We start from the raw sequence: 18,940 nt of genomic DNA, 5'->3' as shown, positions 1-18,940 counted from the left end.
TTACTGTTCAGCACTGGACATGCACTCTTCCATCACCTTCCTAGTATGCAGTATAACCACAAATCCAAAGCTCCCTAGTCCTCTTCTTTTCTTCAATAATCTTGCAGAAATGTCAAAATTCATACCACAAAATAACCTGTGCAGAAACACATCCCATAGCTTTTTAATAACACAGAAGTATCTCAATATGGTCTTCATGTGTAACAAAAGTTGTTATGAAAGCTCAGACGACATTAATTCCACCTGGCTTCCCTGCAGATATGAGATACACATATATCTGTTTCCAAGTATATCTCCCAGGACTGACATTCCCTAATATGAGGAGAGTATGTGCCTTTTGACAAGGCACTGGGGGAAAGCATCTTGCTTCAGTGAACACATGGACCAGGAGGACATAACCACATCCTAGAAACTGATCTTTGCTCAGGTCCAGTTTCACTCATACCTAAGTTTATTTGTTTCAGCCTCATTAAGTGGCATTATTGACTTCAGCCAAACTATTCAGTAGGAAATGCCATTCATGTACAACACTTTTCATACTGAAGTAAATGAAATAGTAACTACAATGAGGATAGAATTTAGTAAGATTTACCTTCTGTTGAATGGTTTGCAAAGAAATACTGTCAGTTTTTATTATTGCATTACTGTCCTGAAGCATTTTGATTTTCATAGACATTTCCTATTTTTGGAAGTTGAGTGACCTGCTTCTGAAACACAGATATTGTTCAAATTCTAACATCCAATGTTAGGTAGAATCTGTGGACACATAGACTCATGATACATGTGGGAAAGAAAACAAAACAAAACAAAACAAATAAAACACAAAACACAAAGGAGGATGATTCATGATAGCCTAATGACTTTTGAAATTATTTTTATTAATTGACTGAAGAAAAGAATTCTCAAAGGAGATCCAAGGCAAGATGCCTTCCCACCCAAATCCCTCTTTCTTGAGTTTGACATGTGCAAAAAGCATGCCTTGTCAAAAATGGCCTTTGTGGTCACATGCAAACTCAAAATTGAAAAATAAATTGTGGATATCATTGCTGAGAAAAATGGCTATTCAAGAAAAAAGGGAACAGTTTAGAGCTGCTTAACACGAATCAGTATGGAAAGCCAGATGAACTGTTTCAGTCACTGTACAGTATGCTTTGAACATATGTAACTATGTTCTGCAAATAACACACTATATTCAAACCTTGGCAGACTATATGGACACACTGTAAACATTTATGTGAGCATCGACTATTTTTTCTGTTGTCTTAAATTGACAACATAACAAAAACCGAATTCTGGAAAATTGCAGCTTCATAAAAGTTCCACTGATTTTGCAGAATTAGGGAAAGAAAAAATACATTCAGTGGTGTCAGCTTAATTTACTGTCACAGTGGAAAAAGAAGATTCCAAGGAATTATGTCCTGTGAAATTCTATAACAGCTAGAGGAAGACAGAAAAAAAAAAGTCTAAAGGAAGACAGAAGAACATGGTAGAACGATGCTTTAGCTAAATAAAGAATGCAGAGCCTAATAATGAAATGAGAGTATCAGCCAGTATCCATACCTCCAAAGACTGGTGGCATTTATATCTGAGTCTTTCCAGCATTTGTCTCCAGACATATCTGTGTGCCCACATGGAATAACGTTTCTGTATCTAATTTAGGATATATAGAGATCTTTAGGAGGTAATTTTTCCTCCAATGTTTTTAAAGCGTAGCAATGAAGGGAAATTACATTCCTTTTCTCTGTCCCTTTTCACTTATATATAAAAACTCGACATAAAATCCATGCAAACGAGAGGATTGCATGAAGTATTGAACACCTCCAGTTCCATTTAACTCTCAAGGAACAGTGTCAGGAGAGTACTGAGTTTAGTCATATTCTAATTTTATTATTCTCATCCCTTTTTCATTTATATTGTCTGATACCTTTACAGAGACATAATATATATAAACTACAGCCTATGTGAAATGTAAGCCTTGAACCTCTGAAATATAACTCATTCCACCTTGCTGCTCACTCTCACTGGTCCCTTTCAAAAAAAAAAAAACAAAAACAAAAACCAAGGGAAAAAAAAAAATTCTCTCTTGCCCCTGGAAACAATAACTTTCCAAGTTTCTTGTGCAGTCCATGGCTACTAAGGTGAGGAAAATTTCCATATTGTCAGGATACATCTGTCTCCCTAGGGATGCAGGATACAGACTAGATCTTATCATGAGGCTTCTCAGTACCATGTATTTTATGTTGAGTGATGGTGTGGGTCTTCTTGCCCTGGGAAACAAAGAAATAACAAACAAACAAGCAAGCAAGCAAACAAACAGTATTCTGTACAATGTACACGATGCTAAGATTCAGCAAAAGTTGGGATTTTTTTCAATTTCTCTCACCAGCAGAATTCATCAAATTATTGATCACAACCCTGCACGTTTTATGAGGTGGAAATCAGAGTTTATTGCTAAGACTTTTTAGTAAGTCCTCCACAAATTTGATAAAAGGATATTTACAGAGCAGCCCCTGATATGGCAGTTGCTGACTACTTCAACACCACACCACATGCCAAGGTACAATAGAGAGCAAGTCTTTGGCATTCTCCAAAAGACTTTTTTTCCAAATTAACATATTCTGCATTTGCTAGGCCATACCAGAAATATGGAAAAAGGGTGCTTCCAGGGGCATGTCCAAGGGCTGCAGAAATTTTTAGAAAAAAAAACATTTGCCATAGACCACCTTCTGTGTTTGAGGTGGGGGGCTGGATTCTTTCACCCACTCCTCCTGGTTCCTACTGATGAGATGCTGATCTGTGATGATCGTTGTAGAGGCATGACTGCTCTGGATTTATGTCATAGTCCAACAAAATTTCCCTCAGTGACACAAAATCGATCTTTTCTCTGCTGATTGCATTTAGAGTGAAGTCTTTAGCTTCTAGACAAGACTTTTCCCTTGACTGCAGGTAGCTATAGGATTTGTGACCTGATGACATGAACTCAGCAATTTACTCATCTCATGTCATTTGCCCGAAAAGAGGTGGAGCAGCTTACAGTCACAACTGTAAGGCAACTCAGGACTATAAAAATTTGCATTGTGACAAAGGCAATGGTCTTGCATCTGAAGAGATCATAAAGCTCTAGGCACACATGTGCTGAGGTGCAGCAGACTCTAGTGTTAGTGCAGTGTTCCAGGGTCACATATCCTTTGGCATGCTTCCATGAGACCGTGGCAGCATCCTCAACATATCATGAGCCAGAGAAAAGAGGAAACTATAGGTCATCTGTTTCTTGTACAATGGTCGTCTTGGGAAGAATGAATTTCTATTTCCATATTTACCCACAGAGAGTTTAAAAACCATTTGGTGTTTTATGTGGCTTTTCGTTATATGCTCAGACCACAAAGCAGTGTTGTCTTCTAGTCTGAAGCTTCTTACTTTTAAAGGAAGTTTATGCAATCTCATAAAAGGTTGTTAACCCCTTGTTCAAAAGGCCAGATGTCAGAGTATCACAATTATCACCCCCAGAGACCAGTTCAGCCCTGGTATACACCAGGTCTCCACATGGGCTCTTTGTTCATCCTTGCAGATGGCCTGGCAGGTTTCAGCAGAAGAGCAGCACAAGGAAAACAATAGTTTGATGCTAGCTTTTCCAGAAATAGGAAAAAAAAGACCCTCAAAGTATCATAGAATCATAGAATCATAGAATGGCATAGGCTGGAAGGGACCTCAGAGATCATCTAATCCAACCTCCCTGTCATGGGCAGGGACGCCTCTCAACTAGACCAGGCTACTCAAGGCTCCGTCCAACCTGGCCTTGAACACCTCCAGAGAGGGGACATCCACAACTTCTCTGGGCAATTTATTCCAAAGTCTTACCACCCTCGTACTGAAGAATTTCTTCCTAAGATCTAATCTAAATCTGTTCTCCTTCAATTTAAACCCATTTCCCCTTGTCCTATCAGTGGACACTCTTGTAAAAAGCCCCTCCCCAGCCTTCCTGTAAGTTTCCTTCAGGAATTGGAAGGCAGCTATTAGGTCCCCCCAAAGTCTTCTCTTTTCAAGGCTGAACAATCCCAGCTCCCACAACCTGTCCTCGTAGCAGAGGTGCTCCAGCCCCTGGATCATCTTTGTGGCCCTCCTCTGAACACGCTCCAACAAATCTATGTCTCTCTTATGGTGGGGACACCAGAACTGGAAGCAGTATTCGAGGTGGGGTCTCACAAGAGCAGAGTAGAGGGGGAGAATCACCTCTCTTGACCTGCTGACCACGCTTCTCTTGATACATCCCAGGATGCGGTTGGCCTTCTGGGCCACATGAGTGCACTGCCGGCTCACGTTGAGCTTCTCATCTATAAACACCCCCAAATCCTTCTCTTCAGGGCTACTGTCAACCCACTCTGTGCCCAGTTTGTATTTGTGCCTAGGATTGGCCCGACCCAGGTGAAGGACCTTGCATTTTGACTTGTTGAAGCTCATGCGGTTGGCACTGGCCCAATTCTCAAGCCTATCAAGGTCCCTCTGTACAGCATCTCTTCCCTCAAGTAAGTCCACAGCACCACACAGCTTGGTGTCATTGGCAAACTTAATGAGGGTGCACTCAATGCCGTCATCCATGTCGCTGACAAAGATGTTGAACAGCACTGGACCCAGAACAGACCCCTGAGGGACACCGCTTGACACTGGTCTCCATGTAGACATCGCACCATTGACCACAACTCTTTGAGTGCGACCATCCAGCCAGTTCTTTATCCACCGAGTGGTCCATCTGTCAAATCCATGTCTCCCCATTTTAGAGACAAGGATGTCATGTGGGACAGTGTCAAACGCCTTGCACAAGCCCAGGAAGATGACATCCATTGCTTTACCCATGTCAACCAGTGCTGTAGCTTTGTCGTAGAAGGCCGCTAAGTTAGTCACTAAATTAGTCAGGCATGACTTTCCCCTAGTGAAGCCATGTTGGCTGTCACCAACCACTAGCAGTAGGTACATTTGTGTTTTGATCTTCCTGAAATATGCTACTAGAGTGCCAAAATTCTCAGTAATTACTTTTACACACCCAAGGAGGTATTGTTTTGCTGAGGACAGAACCCGTAATATCACAGTAATGAAACTTTTGGTCAGGCGTTGCTTTGTAAGACAGATTTAAGGATAACAGATTTAGATTAGATCTTAGGAAGAAATTCTTCAGTACGAGGGTGGTAAGACTTTGGAATAAATTGCCCAGAGAGGTTGTGGATGCCCCCTCCCTGGAGGTGTTCAAGGCCAGGTTGGACAGAGCCTTGAGTAGCCTGGGCTAGTTGAGAGGCGTCCCTGCCCATGACAGGGAGGTTGGATTAGATGATCTCTGAGGTCCCTTCCAGCCTGTGCCATTCTGTGATTCTATGACAAACAGATGACATTTTTCCTGCCACCAGGAAGAGCACCTCTGGGTATGAGCAGTGTGGGCACTTTGGCCTAAAGCTCTTGCTATGAAGGCCCGTTCATGTTCCCATTCAAACATGGAATTAAAGACCAGTGTCTTCAGGTGGCCTATGTTTTGTTGTGTCATGTATTATAAATATGCAAAGTTGGCCCCTGCCAGAATATTCCAGTGATTTTCATGGTAGTGTTTGATACAGTCAGAGAAGATGCACTGCAATGAGTAGATGTCAGTGCTCTACCAGTGACCACATAGCCATCCAAGGAGAAGGCTCCCACTGCCATATAACACATGAAAGCTTTGAATATTTATCTTTTTTGATCACATATGTGAGCCATTGAACAGAGTGGGTCAAATGTCTCTTCTTCCTCTGGCGACAGCCACCAGAAGGGAGAAGTGATAGATCTGAGATACATAAACCAGCCTGTGGCCATGTGTGTAGAGAAGAATGTAGTATTCAGGAAGGGGTTCACAGAGCAATCCATCTTCACATTTTCACCTTTCTTGCACATTAAGTGATGGGTCATCACTATGATCTCATTCCTGTATGATCTTGTTGGCAATAGTCACATGTTTCTTTATGCAAAGAAAGAATCTTCTCCTGATCAGCTGTGTGCCATGACAAGAATTGAATTTTTTTGGCTGAAGCACCATGCTGTTCAATATTTTAATACTCTGATAATAGAAGAGGGCCAACACATGAATTTGATTTTCAGCAGTGTTGAAAAAATGGGTGAAGTAACCTTTGCTGCCCTTTAACTCTAAAATCTGGGGAGGGCTGTAGAGTTTAATGAGTTGAATTGTTAAAAAATATAGAGTCTATGAAATGCATACTCATGCTGGGGACCCAGGAGTGTACCACCATGGGGGGTTAACGACTTGTCCATTTTTTCTTTCAGAAGCTGTCAGACCAGGTGCTACCATGATACTCTTTGGTGTTATGGATAATGAATGTGTAGCTCCAAAACTTGTGTTTATAAACAATCAAATACTGTTTAGGAGGTAGGTGTCCTCTTTAGAAAACGCATTCTCTTCAGCTTTCTTTTCTACTGCTTCTTCTTCAGCCCGTGGTGCTTCCAATGCTAAGTCCAAGGCAGAAATAGACTTCAGCTGTGTTGCAGTTTCCCGAAAACACTCTGTATCACAGAAAATACAAACCTGCTCTGCTGCTGGATTTTTGATCACATGCTACAAACACCGCTGCTGATTTAGGTTATAAATCTGCTCGTGGCACCGTCCGTACTCCCAGCCTTTAAAATTGTGATACTTTCCACGTAGGGCTTTCACATCTTGTACAAAATCAGAGCCAAACAATTTGTTCTTTAGCAACCAGGGCCCCTATTAGTACACCTTTATATATGCATATGTATATTTATGCATATGTGTAGTGGTGGTTTCTGGCAGTAAGGTCAGGGGTGGCCATTCACAGGGCACTCTACCATGCCCAGGGTGCTGACCAGACAGGGGTCACACAATATTTCCCTGACCTACAAGCATCACAAATTTTGTTTTCGTTGTGCTACGCAAAAAGCAAAGGCATCTTTGTTCACTGTTCATCCAACCTCTGAATTGGTTCTTCCTTACTCCTCTAGTGACAGTTGCTATGCTGGGTACAGATAAGAAAAAACCCAAAATATCATTACTGTAATAATAAATCTAAGTGCCAAAACCCAATCTTCACTTTTGCATGGTATTTTATGATATTGCCTTTCCATCTCCGTGATGAATAAGCCAGCACAGGTCTCAAAGGAATAGTATTTTTGAGACTTGTTTTTTTCCTCACAGAATCCCAGATTCTCAACATATGCTGAAATAAAACATACATTCATCTTCTGGAAAGATATTTCTTTTTAACTGATGTTGCCAATTAACTGAAACCTGTGTCAGAGGCAACAGGTCATTAAAGATTAATACTTAAATTTTTGAGGGGGAGGAGAATTAGAAAAAAGAACCCACTTTGGAATAACTTTTGTGAACTTAATTCCAGATTTTTAGCTTTTTCCCTGGGCATATTAAAAAGAGGTTCCTGACATGTAGTTCACATGTGAAAACCAAGGCATTTTTATAGTTCTTACCAAGCCTCTATTACAGTTCCAGTGTTAAATCATGTATTACCAGAAGGTCTTGCCTGCAGTTTCTGAGACGAATCCTAACATGGACTCTTGATGTCAATGCCTGAGACATTATCACAAGGCTTACACAAAGCAGCCATGAAATCAGTATGTTGCAACAGGCACTTAGTATTTGCTTTTACTATACCTTTTTTATCTGTTTTCTTCAATCAGTAAACAGAAATTTATAAAACCCTGCTTTCACATCTGTAGTCACAACCCTTTGCCAAGGAAAGTTGGGTACTGGGCAGCTAAATGAAGATGGTAGAGGTTACAGGTACTGTGTTTTTTTCTCTCTTGCTTGGTCTATTCTCTACACCACAAGTGGAAAACCGTATTTAAGGTGTTGTGGGCATAATCCGTGTTAAGAGATACATTAAGAGTTTATTCATGCAATGTGAAGGATTTCTGAAATATCTTATTATCCCAAGCCTGAGCAAGACGACTAATTTTCATAGGACAGAAACGTATTGCTATTGAAAACCAAAATGCTTATTGGGAGGAAAAAAAAAAACAAACACCAAACTATAGTCTCTGCTTCTTATCACAATTACTTTCCTTTTAATCTGTCCTGACGTGGAGGAGACCTACAACCTCCTCAAAGAGCAGCGATCTAGTCACCTTTTTTCATACACTTACACGAAATGCCTATGCATGCTCCATGGTGCGAAACATTTCTATGCTGGTGTTCAACGCAGTGTTTCGTTCCAGTCATCTTTGGGTTCAAGGCAAGCTCATAATAATTATATCCTGACTCGTGCAATTTCAATTTATAGATGTCACAAGTCCCTGCGTGGCTAAACAAAAGATAAGGTCTGCAAGGATATAATTCGGTTTAGCTCTACAATTTGTTTTTCTTCTCCAGACAACTACAGTAAACACGTCACAAAAATCTATGTATAATCGTGTCTACGCAGCTGTGCTTATTCTTAAAATAAATTCTATGTGCCAGATAAGTTAATATTTGAAGTCAAAAGGTAAATTTAAATGCAACTTTGCATTTTTGCGTCATATTTCGGGGGACATAGCCATGGTAGTTAATATACAAATAGTGAAAAACCTGACGAAGCATGAGGGAAACCTACAGCCCTATCAGCCAAAAGAGATTAAATAGTTTTCATTTTCCTTTTTTTTTTTTTCAAACTCCGGTTCTCTTTTTGTGAGAATTGGTTTGATTGTTTCAGCTAAGACTACTGTATTTTATATTTGTGGCTCATCATTTTATACACTAAATCCACACTATTGTGAAGAGCATCTAACTCTTCAGGAAAAGCACGACCCTACTGCCTTGATAATATTTAGCTGTTGCTTTTAACATCCAGGATTTCCCTGCTAGGAAAGTCAATATTTTTCACAGTTATCACCTGCCAATCTGTTTCCCTTTTGCACTTTTTGTCTGTTTTGGTTAGAGATATTCTCTGATTTTTAAAAATGTATGTCTATAATAAGGTAACACTACACTTTTTTGGCAAAAACAAAAGACTTAACATAAATTGTATCCAGGATATGATAAGAATCAGGCTATTAAATTCAAAGAGTGACATGAAATCACCTAAATATATTTTATAATTAGCAAACGAAAGGAGGTAAAAACTGTAGCCTATCTGGTTTTTAACGAACTCTATTTTAGAGCCTGAATGTTTTGTGTGAAATTCCAGTCTGCTCAGGAGGGTGGAGAGAGTTTCTGTCAGACAGAGCTTCAGAGTGAAGATCCTGTCAAAACTTGTTGATCTCTGACTCTGTTTTCTACCAGAACTGCTGTTGCTAAAAGAGTAAGCAAGATATTGGAAATGGAGAAGATTCTTCTCTATAATTTTGAAAATATCTTCATTATAAAATCATAATCTGTGAAACTCCTTTGCATTTTTTCTTTATTTTATTTTAGATATAACGAGGGTCAAATGCTACTAAATTCTCCGCTTCATTTTATCCTCATTATTTTTTCTTAGATCTTAGATGTAAACAGAAAAAAGAAGTTTTACGTTTGCTGTACCCAAAGAACACTTTGATCACACTGCAATTCACATGACACTCTGAGTAAATTGTGCCATCCATTTCTGCATGCTGGATAGAGCAATAGTGCTTTAGAAATTACGCATTAAGTACGGACATGCACTAAGAAGCAGCAGTAATTAGCAAACTCACTCACTTCAAAGTTTTACAAACCTGGTCTGCGTTGGATGGGGCATGTGTGCACTTGTCTTCTCTACTTAAAGAATCTATTTTTCTCGTGCATTTCAGTCCAAATTCCCCCAAGTGCCAAGTTTACCATTTCATATAATGGCAAGAGACAGACAGAGGACTGAGGCGAGTGTCACCTCAGTGGTTATACACTTTGAATTAATTCATTCACCTCATTAGCAAACATACTTTCATCTTTGAATTTCTCCATCAGTTCTAGAAGTTATTTTTACTGATTTCCCTGTAGTGCTGCTGCTCATGGTAACAGTATCAAACGCCTCATGATGAGATTTTTTAATACTACCTAACTACTTTCTCTGGGATTGATAGTAAGATTAAATATCATCATGTTTATAATTTCTTCTTGTTTAAAGTGATAATTAAAATGAAAAAAAGTAAGATATTCAGAAGCAGCCAATATAAGTTGCTTTTGGTCATCCAGGTCTTTTGAAAATCTTCTCTAAAGCGCTTGCTCAAGCAAAAGAAGCTCTACAAGGAAAAGAAACAGAAAACAAAAGACACTTTTCATCCAGTGACACCACTTACACTGTAAAGAGGGTGTAAACTCTATTCTTTTCAGTTCCTTTTGCTGAAAGACAATTACAGAAATTTTACTGTAAATGTTGATACCACATGAATATAAAATGAAACCCCAACCAGTGGCTTTCCTACTATACGTGCCTACCAGCCCTGCTTTCAGCCAACACTTCTCACTGTGATAGGAATGATTTCTCTTAACCACTGTTTTTTTCAGTGCTTGATCTCTTATAATCAATGTGAAGTTACACATCAAACACTTGTTTAGGGGTTTTAGGCAGATCTTAAAGATTCTAAGACTAATTCAAAACAGTTAGGGTTATTAAACCCTCTTCTAAAGATAAAAGGAAAACAAGGGATGATAGCACTACCTTCTTCCACCCAGATTTGTCTGAAGTTTGAAAAGATTTTGAAAATAAGCATTTGTGTTTATTAACTGAATCATGCGGAAGCCACAGGAAATATCTAGTTTTATTTTTATTTTTAGCAACATTTTTCTGAATTTCACGTGATTGACAAACTCAAGGTTATAGATGATCTTGTTTATCTACAGATAATCTAAACCTCACCTAAACCTGGTGAGGTTTATAACTGAATGAGGAAAGTCAATTACATCTGTGAAGTAGTAATAAAAATCTTGAAAGCCAAAAAATTGATACCCAGAAAATTTATCTAAATTACCAAGGAATACTTCTAGAGTAAGTGTGTTAACTCCTTCACAACAGAGAACTGAATTATGTCAAATACCCTAAACCATTCCAAATAAAATAGTCATACTAGTAATTGCTGAAGATGGAAAGGGTGCTGCTTTATCTATGAATTGCCATAGTGGCCACCAAATTTATTCAGCAAGCAGATGCCATAGTTCTGATAACCTTTCTAAACTTTTTAAGATTGAATCAAGTGCCTGCAACACCACAGCCTGTATTATGGTGCCACCGATAAAAGGAATGAAGGTTGTGGCTGTTATAAAGCCATCGAACATCATCTGTGGAAACTGCTGAGCTGAGCTGTTTGCTCCAGCAGATCAAAAGCTGGCTGTGCATTGGCAAGCCTTGGCATAATCTCTTCTCACTCTGCAGGATCATATTATCTTTCCTATTGGCAGAGGTTGGGAGTACACAGTATACATCAAAATGGAGCAGTGAAAAGCAGGTGCTGTGATGATGCTTTTTGCCAGTAGAAGACTTAAGGAAGCAAAATACTATGGATAGATTGAGTGGAGAACACTAAGGCTTGATACTGCTATCTTGAAAACACGTGGGAGGGATGTTACCCCGCCGGATTGACGAGCAGCTGTGCGTTGTAAACACAGCACAGAACAGCCCAAGCGTAACCACAGCCTGCCTGGTGGTGCTGTGGGGTACCTCCCAGCAAGCTGGCCAGGTTTTGCTGATGTGACAGCATTTGAGAACATCGTCTAGCTCCAGTGAAATTATCTTGGAATTTAAGCAGTTGCAGCCAATAAACCTGTTCATGAGAGTAATAGTATCGAAATTCTTGAAACATAGGTGAAAAACAGAGATTAAGATAATCACGATTTTTTTTTCCCCCTTCAGGCAGTTTAGGGGCTGAGTGATTTGTTGGTGAGCCAATTGAACTATTCAAATGTCTGATATGTGTAATTTTTATTAAAAATCTGTATGTTTACCCTAGCACATAGACATCAGGAAATTTTAGCAGTCTTGAAGAGAACAGAGGAAAAAAAAAAACCAAACCTGAGAGGATTTGGAATAGTAGGGAATTAGATGTTTCGAAGGGTTTTGAACACTGTACATGCTCTCAGCCATTATCAGCACAAAGTTATTTAGCACAGGTGTTTGTGTAATTGTGATACATTGCAAAAATTAGCAGTGATCAACGGGCATCAAACATTTCTGCTTTTATAATTAAATACTCTATTTTCAATATATGGAGTGATGCTATGAAATACGCACCATACCATATCCACGTAAAAAGACCTGCTGATGGGTTTTCAAGGTAGATATTTCTTCATTTCTTCAGTTGCTGTATTTCTGGGTTTTGTAAGAGACAATTTAGTATACAAGAACGCTCCATGGATTTTTACACACTGAGTTCGAGCCAAAATGTTCCTCAGGCTATTGCAGTATTGGCAACGTTCCCTAAATGTGACTTGCAAACACGCAGCTGAAAACAATACAGATGTAAATGAGTGAAAATCTTGTAATTCTAATTCCATAATACTTTTATCACTCCATTCAGATGCTCGTGGTTCATTAAAAAAAAACAAAAGAAGTGCCTTTTTTTTTTTTTAAAAAAAAAATATTGTTCCTTAAAGTCTTTCAGGCATTCAGGCACACCAATTTTGATCTACTTTATGAAATTATCATAGAAAATGTTACCTTAGTAAAAAGCTGTGGACTGCAATGTCTGGGCTGATTAAAGCCTGCCGTTACAAGTCGGTGATAAGCAGAATAGCAAATGTATTCCAATGAAATGGGTGTGCATGTATTTGGCACAGCTGAGGCAGCTAGGAATGGCTGAGCTTAGTGTCAGAGGTCCTGTATTGACATCAAATGTAAGAGGTTTTCCATAGCTCGGTGAGCAGGACCTATGCCAAGCAAGAGGATCTTAGTTCTGCCTTCACAGCCTCCATCACAGTATATTCACAACCATAAAGTTGGGAATGTATCTCCTTTTATCATCTGCTTAACTGCCCGAAGCAAAAAAGCCAAGGTGCTGGAGGCTTTCCATCACTACAGCAGAACTCTGCTCCACCATTTACAAGTGGCACGTAGTTGAATTTTGATAGGCTTTGTTTAGTTAGCACAAACTCTAGGCTTTATAAATCCCAACGGCCTCCAAATCCTTCATTTGTTTTACAGGAATTAGAGCAGCTTATTTTCATACAGAATATTTGTTGTGTGGAAAAGATTCTGCAGCTATTCAAGGGTTATGTTCATGTTTTTTCCAGTTGATGATGAAATGTTACTGGAAAGGCAAGTTAATTAGCTTTAGCTGTTTGCTGTAAGAGAAGAAATTTAATCTTAAGTATTAATTCTCTTGATTTAATAGAAATGCCTTTTAGAAGCTATACAGAAAAAGAAAAGAAAACGGAGTTGCTAGTGGTGTGTGCTCCTGTTCTCGCACAAGGCATGGGACAAGCTGACAGGCTGTTCTGGGTTTCACTGGTTTTCATCTACAATTTTTTTTGAAGCCATGCTACTGGATGTAAGAGTCCAATTCACCAGCAAAAAATACAGCTTCCCCCTGAAAGAGGTAGACTTCGCAGCAACATGGCAAGTGTTCACCAAACCTGGTGACCAGTTTTCGGTTCACAGACTGCCCCAGAACTTTTTGCTCTGTTTTATTTTAAGTAGAGGTTTTTGGATCAGGGTTTTGGACTGATCATTTCAGTTACAGCAACATTTTTGTCATGGATTCTTTCTGTTCTGAACTGATTGCTGGTATTTAGACTTGGTGATGGATTGCACTACAAATAGGTGTTTACATTGTCTGCATGACTTAGCTGGGTATTCCTCTTGACAAATGTTAGCATAAATATTTTCAAAAATTTTCCATAAACATTTTTACAAGCAAACATTTACATTCTCAAATGCTTTTAAAAACTCACGGAAGAGTGACAAATATACTGTTATTGAAATTTTCTTCAAATAAATGTTCTTGAGTGTATTTTGTGGTGTTGGCCCAATTGAGTTGTCAATCTATGTTCATTTATTTTTCGTCTAGTTCTGAACTTTAAAGATACTTGTTTTAAAGATGTTATTGTGATGAGTACAGTAAACATCTCACAGGAAGAAAAATCAGTGGTACAGTGCTTTTTACAGTGCTTACACAAGCTGTAAATTAAGGGCTGATACAGCTATTAGAAATATATGTATGGAAAAGATTAGGGTACTGAGTAGAATTAAAGGTACAACCTCTTAAGACTGATGCCCCAAAGAAACAAAGCATCTCTTAGCAAACTATAACAAATATATTGTTTATTTACTAGTTACAGGAGAATAAAGACAAATAAGATATGTATTAACCTCTATTATCAAGCTCTAGGCAAGAACAGTATACTGAGGAGTCGTAATTTCCACTGCTGCTGCAGCAACAGGGAAGTAACAAGAGGTGAAATTGGCTTCATTTTAAATAGGGAATAACAATTTTCAGCTCTTCAGTGTTCATTTGTGAATTTACAGAATGGGCATCCACTAGTAGAAGAGAGAGAACCACTTTATCTCTAGCAAAAAAAGACCTAGATTTATAATGCTTGTCAGAGTCAAGTGGATTAATAGCCAACATAAACTATTTAGAATTATACCACTTACCAACCTCAAACTCTCCCACTTGTTTCTGTTTCTTAAATATTCACCAAAATATAAAACAGTGTCAGCTGTTACTTTGCTTGGGAGGACATGGTCAGATTTAATGTTAATGTTAATCAATTAATGTATAAACACATATACAGACTTTAAACTCCAGACCTTCACCTATTCTTTATCTATGGCTGCAGTCCTGCCCCTAATTTCTAGTTGAGATTCATTCTTGCTCTGCATTGTCTTGTCCATTTCTTCTTGTGTCAATCTTATTTTCCCTTAGTGTTTACCCTGCTGTTGTGTCCAGAGGGGAGAAATCGTATGTTGGTTGTTACTTTTACTTTCCTGTGATTTTCATTGAAAGGAAAACTTAATAGTCTTTTCTGATCATTTGACCAGGAAAAGTGCCTGTTTATTAAAAAGTCCAATGAACTAATTTAATATAATTGTACAACTGTTGTATGGAAGACACTACTGTAACTTGTCTTAGCAGTTTTGTAAACTTTACGGTCTTTACAGTCCTGTAAACTACTGTGGTGCAACAAGGATTAGAAATAATGGATCAAGATGGAACCAGTATTCCAAACCTCTGCCTCAAACATCTGAAAGCAAGTAGTCGTGAATGAAATCGGATGTGATCGATAAACAGGATGTTTTGTCCACAATGAAATAATTCCGAGACCTTTTCTTGTTAAGATTTAATCTACTTTGGTTATAAGTTGAAGGTGACATATATCCTTTGTGTTAACCATATCCTTTTGTTTCCACCAAGGAGATCAATATGAAGTTATCCAAATATTTAACCTCTGAAAAATCAGAGTAGAGGACTTAAAATATCAGAAATTCTTTCTTCTGAACAGGCTTTCATCTGAGTTTAAGGTGGAGTTGCTTGCACTAAGCCATTCAGGATGCAGGGTCTGATACCTGAACTGAGTGCACAAATCTCCTCTTCTGTGTTATCAATTCCTTGCACAACCAGCTTTGCACTGGAGAAGCAAATGTGAGTGAATCAGAAGAAAAGAGCTTGTTCCGCTTTTAGAATGAGATTTTTGTATCAAAGTTCTACTTTTCCAGTGCACATCGGGTACGTTTGTGGGATGAGGCTGTTGCATTCTAGGGAACACTATTGTCCATTGAATGTATCTATCATTTTATTGAAAAATTAAATAAATGATCAGGGAAATGCAAGAAGAGAAAGGAGACTTTCAAATAAAGCAGTAAATGCCCAGAGAATTGTATTCTATCTGTGACTGAACGGTAAGATTATAGAAGATGCTCAAAACTCACTTAGATGTTTTGGAGGTAGTGAGTAATTGTGTCTTCCCATTCCTTAAGCGCTGAACGGAATGTTCTGAGATTTACAAGTCTCATAGAGGAATCAACTTTTCCCATTAAGGATGTCTGAAGGACATTTCAAAATCTCATTGCCTCAGTGGATACCTGCATATAATATTCTTAGAATACTTTCCTTAAGAAGGATAGCACTTGGGATTCAACTAGGACCATTTTGCAGAGGAAAAAAAAAAAATGCTGCTTTAGTTACGTAGTTATCTCCAGTAATTATTTACATTGCAACCTAGTAATTGTGTTTTCTCAGCACATGGAGGGATTAACACCCTGTTAACAGGATTAATATCCCTGTTTCTTTTGTATGCATCCCCTCACATCTAATACCTTTTGAACACTTTAAAAAGACAACATTTCAGAGGTCATAGTTAATCAAAGCGTAAGATTAAAAAAAATAGAGTGCTTTTGTTTTTCTCCTGCCCTTTCCTCTGCATATCTTCAACGTTTGGAACCAAAACCAAAGGATTCATGTTATATGCTTAACAGTACGATACCACAGGCGTTTGTACAATTTTAAAAGTGAGAGACTGATTTGAGTTTGGTCTTTTTTTCGTACCTATAGATATATACAAAGCTTTAAATACCTATCATGAAAGCAAACTGATGTGTCAAATTTTTTGTCAACATATAACCAAGACTAATGTGGGAGGAATTTCTGTGCAATTGATAAACGACCCAGTATTGAATGTAATGTGACATGAGCCCTAACTCTGTATTAAAGGTGTCCTGAACATTCAGAGTGACTTCTTCCTGCTGGTACATCAGCAATGCTGCAAAATGTTAAGTGATGTAAGAAGCTCACAGCCACCTCCTCCAGCAGCCCTGGCCCAGGACCTCTCCTGTCTCTCTGCAGGATCCCAGTCTGGTGCCCATGGACCCGGGGTCTCTGCCCAGGCTGAGGGTTGTGGCTGCCACCTGCCTATCTGGAGGTTCAACCAGTAATGAAACTGAGCCCGTGTTCCAGAGACACACAGACACACGGATCCCTTCTGTCCTCCTGGCACCCCTGGCCTGATCCTGGGCCCTCTTAACCACTTTGTGGATTCCTTACTCACTGGCTATCCCAGCTTGATGATCTCTAGCAAAACAGTGACTTGTCTCTCGTACATTCCGTATTTGCAAGTCCCCCTGGATACCAGCACAGATCCTCCAACCCGACTGACAACCCTGACTTGACCTGAGAGCCCCTCACTTGCTGGCTGATGGTGCTTGAAGTTTGCCAGTGAATACCCACGCACGCTCCGTGCACACCCAGTTTGGTGTGGGTACAGACCTTCATCCTCCAGCAGCCAGCACCAGGCACACGGGCTGTGTGTTCCCTCTCCAGCCACCAGTGCTGAGCCCCTCCTTTACCTCGCTCATGCTGGTCCTTCCAGCAGCTGGTTTCGGGGACACAGACCCACTCCAGCAGCTGGAGCTGAGAACCCCATTGGCTCTAGTAGCTGATGGCAAAGGCCAGGGGTACCTACACCCAACCAGCCCCTGTTACACCCCCTTCTGTCTCCCCTCCTTGCTCCTCCCAGCTCCCCTTCCCCTGCGCAGCCCCCATGGGTTTGTATAGGTCTATCCATTCCTGCACCCCTCCCCGCCCATGACTGGGGTTCCCCTGCTTCACGATTGCATCAGTTGCAAAGCCCAGGCTGATCTTCCTGGATGTGGTGCCTGTAGCTTCCCTATAGACCATAATTCGTGTGAGTGGCAAACTTTGTTTTCTTGTCATTATTCTCGTGGTGAGTTGACGTTGTGCGGATGCCAGGTGCCAGTCAAGCCACTCTATCACTCCCCCTCCTCAGCTAGACAGGGGAAAGAAAATAGAATGAAAGGCTCATGGGTCGAGATAAGAACAGGGAGAGATTACTCACCAATTATCGTTATGGGCGAAACAGACTCAACATGGGGAAAATTAATTTAATTTCTTATGAATCAAATCAGGGTAAGGTAATAAGAAAATAAACCCAAATCTTAAAACACCTTCCTCCCACACCTCTCTTCTTCCCAGGCTCAACTTCACTCCCATTTTTCCCATCCAGCAGTGCCGGGGGACGGGGAATGGGGGTTGTGATCAGTTCATCACACCTTGTCTCTGCCACTCCTTCCTCCTCAATGGGAGGACTCCTCAGACTCTTCCCCTGCTTCAGTGTGGAGTTCCTCCCATGGGACACAGTCCTTCATGAACTTCCCTAATGTGAGTCCTTCCCATGGGTTGCAGTTCTTCATGAACTGCTCCAGTGTGGGTCATTTCCACGAGGTGTAGTCCTTCAGGAACAGGCTGCTCCAACATGGGTTCCCCATGGGGTCACAAGTCTTATCAGCAAACTTGCTCCAGCATGGGCTCCTCTGTTCATGAGTCCACAGGTCCTGCCAAGAGCCTGCTCCAGTGTGGGCTTCCCACAGAGTCACAGCTTCCTTCAGGCATATCCACCTGCTCCTGTGTGGAGTCCTCCAGGGACTTTGCTTCACTGTTAACCTCCATGGGCTTCCGGTGAACAACCTACCTCACCATGGTCTTCACCACGGGCTGCAGGGGAATCTCTGCTCCAGCACCTGGAGCCCATTCTCCCCTCCTTCTTCAGTGACCTTGGTGTCTGCAGAGTTTTTTCTCTACCAAATTCTCACTTCTCTCTCCTGGCTGCAATTGCTGCTGTGCAGGTTTTTTTCCCTTTCTTAAATATATTATCACAGAGGTGCTACCACCGTCGTTGATTGTCTCAGCCTTGATCAGCAACTCTATCAGACATAGAGGAAGCTTCTAGCAGCTTCTCACAGAAGCCACCCTGTAGCCCCTCTGCTACTAAAATCTTGCCATGTGAACCCAATACAGTTCTCCATTACTAGATTTGTCAGATCTGTGTTTCTGTGCATTTAATTTCTGGTACTTATCTTTTCCCCTTAGTTTCTCAATTTATGAGATCTCCGACCAGATAACCTCACTGGAATAAGAAGTCTCACACATCCCCATCAATTAGTGTCACTGGCCAGGTTTGATTCTTATCACCACGTCCCTTGTCATTTGTTGATCAGATTTGTGTCCTTGTATGTTCCTGTTTATGGCTTCCTCCTATTCTTATCATCCCTTT

Source organism: Tauraco erythrolophus, chromosome 10 (assembly GCF_009769465.1).
Source record: "Tauraco erythrolophus isolate bTauEry1 chromosome 10, bTauEry1.pri, whole genome shotgun sequence".
Lineage (NCBI taxonomy): Eukaryota > Metazoa > Chordata > Aves > Musophagiformes > Musophagidae > Tauraco > Tauraco erythrolophus.
This window is presented reverse-complemented; position numbering follows the sequence as displayed.